Consider the following 3,860-nt stretch of genomic DNA (forward strand, 5'->3'; position numbering starts at 1 on the left):
AATATGACAAGAGAAGGAAATAAGAAGCATCCAGATTGGCAAAGAGATGGTTAAACTATCAGTATATGCAGACGATATGATAGTGTACACAGAAAGCCCTAAGGACTCAACAAAAAAAACTGTTAGAGCTAGTAGGCCAATTTAGTAGAGTAACAGGATATAAGATCAATATAAAAAAACTCAGTGGGATTCCTCTATAGTCACAAAGAGAACTCAGAGAAGGAAACCAAGAAAGAAATACTACTTAAATGGCCAACCACAAACTGAGATACTTGGGAGTGAACCCAGCTAGAAACACAAAAGACCTATACAAAGAAAACTACAGAACATTTCTGCAAGACACAGTAAAAGATCTAAACAAATGGAAAAATGCACTCTGTTTATGAATAGGAAAACTCAATATTGTGAAAATGACAATCCTACCAAAAGCAATCTACATGTTCAACACAATTCCAAATACATATACCAAATTCATTTTTCCAAGAGATTGAAAGGGAAATTGTCAAGTTTATTTGAGGAGAAGAAAGACTCTGAATAAGCAAAGCACTTCTAAAACCCAAAAATGAAGTGGGAGGCATACCATTCTCTGACCTCAAAACCTATTACACAGCGGTAGTAACCAAAACAGCATGGTACTGGTACAATGATAGGCACATAGACCAGTGGAACAGAATTGAGAACCCGGAAATGGATCCAGCTATCTTTGGTCAACTGATACTCGATGAGGAAATAAAACCTATCAAATGGGGAAATGACAACTTCTTCAACAAATGGTTCTGGTAAAACTGGACTGCTACCTGCAGGAAGCTGAAACAGTACTCACATCTCACACCATTCACAAAAATCAGCTCATGGTGGATCAGAGACCTGGGAGTAAAGCTCAAAACCATGAAGTTCATCAGAGACAAACTGGGATCAAGCTTAGATGGTCTAGTCAAAGGTATAAAGAGACTGACAAATAAAGCCAAAAATGCACAATCTGAAGAGGATAAAATTGATGAATGGGTCCTGCTAAAGAGTAAATCTGTGCACATCAAAAACATTTCCCAATAGAGTGAAAAGAAAACCTACTGGCTAGGATTTGGCAATATCATTTCAGATAAGAGTCTCTTATCAAAAGTTTACAGAATCCAGCTGGGCCTCCACAAGAAAAAAGACAGAATTACAAAGTGGGCAAAAGACATGGAAAAAAATTTCAGAGGAAGATACTCAGATGGCCAACAGACACAAAAAGAAATGCTAAAAATTAAAAATCACTGGCAATAAGAGAGATGCAAATCTAAACTACAGTGAGATACCATCTCACACACACACACACACACACACACACACACACACACAAAACCCAACCAAAAAACACCAAACTTAACTCCAAAGTTTAACAGGACTGCAAGTAATAAATGTTGGAGAGGATGTGGCAAGATAGGAACTCTTATACAATGTTGATGGGATTATAAAATGGTACAACCACTCTGGAAGGCAGTTTAATTCTTCCTTAAAAAGCTGAACATATATTGTCTAGATTTATTGGGTGGCAATAAAAAAATAATCAGGGAAAGTCCTTGCTAAAAAAAAAAAAGCTGAACATAGAAATTCCATATGATCCAGCTATTCCACTGCTTGGAATATAATCCAAGAAAATGGGAACTGAGGCACAGAAACTTGCACATCAATGTTCATAGCAGTGTTATTCACAATCGCAAGAACATGAAAACAGCCCAAATGTCCAACCACAATCAAATGGATTGAAATACTATGCAGCATGCAGGAGCAATGATTTTTGTAAATTACTACTTAACTTGGGAGGAACTAGAGAGCATTATACTAAGTGAGCTAACTCAGTCCCTTAAGAACAAATGCTGCATAAGACCATTATTGTAGAATATGCATGTGGATCCAAGGGCAGAGAGTGGGGACAGAGGGGTGAGGATTGGGGGGGTTAATCATAGGGTTGCACAATTTGATGAGTGGAGAGAGGGGTGGGTAAATGAAATGGGAAAGATCTGGTGTGAAAAATAATGTATACAAACTTTTTAAGTAAACCAGTAGAAAATAAAAAATTTATTTTTTTTTAAAAAGAAATTGACTAATACAGAACCATTTCAGGAAGTCACACATGGTCAAGAACCAGTGGTGATGAACAAAGAAATTCAAGCTTCAATTAAGGCATTAGAAAAGAAAATAAGATACCAGGAATTGATGGAACAAAAATTGACATGTTGCAACAAACAGATGAAGACCTAGACGTACCCACCAGGCTGCACCAAGAAATTTGAAGAGAGATACCTGGCTAACTGACTAGAAGAGATCCACATTTGCTCCCATCCCCAAGAAAGGTGATCCATTAGAATGTGGAAATTATCAAACAATATTGTTAGCATCCAAATGCATGCAAAATCTTGTTGAAGATTATTCAAAACCAGCTAATGCAGTTCATTGACAGAGAATTGACAGAAATTCAGGCAAGTAATTGCAAAGATCATGGCTTGGATCAGGCATACCTTAGTCTCTAGACTGACATTGCTCTTCAGCACTCTGGAGAGGTCCTTGATTTTCCCAATGTAATTCGTCTTTTTATTTCCTGACTGCTGCACAGCCAAGAGAGCTGGTTATGAAATTGAGCTGAAATAATAAAACAACCTCAATCTCTTCTTCATCTATCACAGTGCTGTCAAGTGGCCCAGTGGTGAGAATCTTTGCTTTCTTGATGTTGAGCTTCAATTCATATTAAAGACTCCAGTCCTTCACCTTCTACAGCAAGAGCTTCAGGTCCTCTTCTATTTCAGCAAGAAAAGTTGTGTCATCTACATCATAATCAATGGAGAAAAGATTTAAATTGTCAACAATTCATCTTACTTGGATCCATAATCAATGCCTTTGGTACCAACAGTCACATTAGAAGATGCATTGCTTTTGAAAACTCTGTTGTCGAGGACCTTTCCAAAATGCTGAAAAGCAAGAATGTCAGTTTAAAGACTAAGGTGTGCCTGATCCAAGCCATAGTCTTTCAATTACTTGCTACACAGCTGAAAATTGGACAATAACTAAGAAGAGCAAAAGAAGGATTTGGGCCTTTGAGCTGTGGTGTTGGAGAAGAGTGCTGACTATCCCGTGGACTGCCAAAGAACAAACAAGTCTGTCCTGAAGAAAGTGCCACCAAAGTGCTGCCTGGAGGCAAGAGAGGTGCAGCTTCATCTGACATAGTGGGCATGTTGTTAGGAGGGCCCAGTCCTTGGGCAGGGACATCATGCTGGGAAAGGGAGAGTATAATAATGGAGCCAAGCACACTGGACATGGTGGTGATGGCACAGAGCGTGCATGGCTCAGATCTGTGGCTCACAGGGTTGATGTGAGTTGCAGTTGGTTCTACGATAAATAACAAAATCTAGTTCTGGCTGATTCTCTGGAGTGTATGAAGGGTGTCGGAAACTTTGGTTCCAACATCTGGATTTACATAAATATACTCAGAAATCCCACTTCCTCCTTACTCTTGCTCTCTTATTCTTCTTTTTCACTTTCTCATCTACTCTTATTGGTAGCCAGTCTCTTCCATTTCTGGTTAATCCTTCCTGTATTTCTTTTGTATAAATAACCAAATGCCTGTGTATCTCTTTATATCCCCTTATTCCCTTTTTTTCCCTCCAATAAAGGAAAGCACTATAGATTCCTGTGTCCTGGAAAACATCTCATCTCAGTTCAATTAGGGAGCTCTGGTGGCTTAGTAGGCAAAGAATTTCATTGTCAACCCAAAGGTAAACAGTTTGACTCCACCAGCTGTTTTAAGGGAGAAAGACAGGCAATCTCTCCCATGCAATTGGCAGCCTCTGAAAACCCACTGGAGGGTCAGTTATGATTTGGTT

Source organism: Elephantulus edwardii, unplaced genomic scaffold (genome assembly GCF_000299155.1).
Source record: "Elephantulus edwardii isolate Elephantulus edwardi_28Jun2011 unplaced genomic scaffold, EleEdw1.0 scaffold00126, whole genome shotgun sequence".
In the NCBI taxonomy this organism is placed as follows: Eukaryota; Metazoa; Chordata; class Mammalia; order Macroscelidea; family Macroscelididae; genus Elephantulus; species Elephantulus edwardii.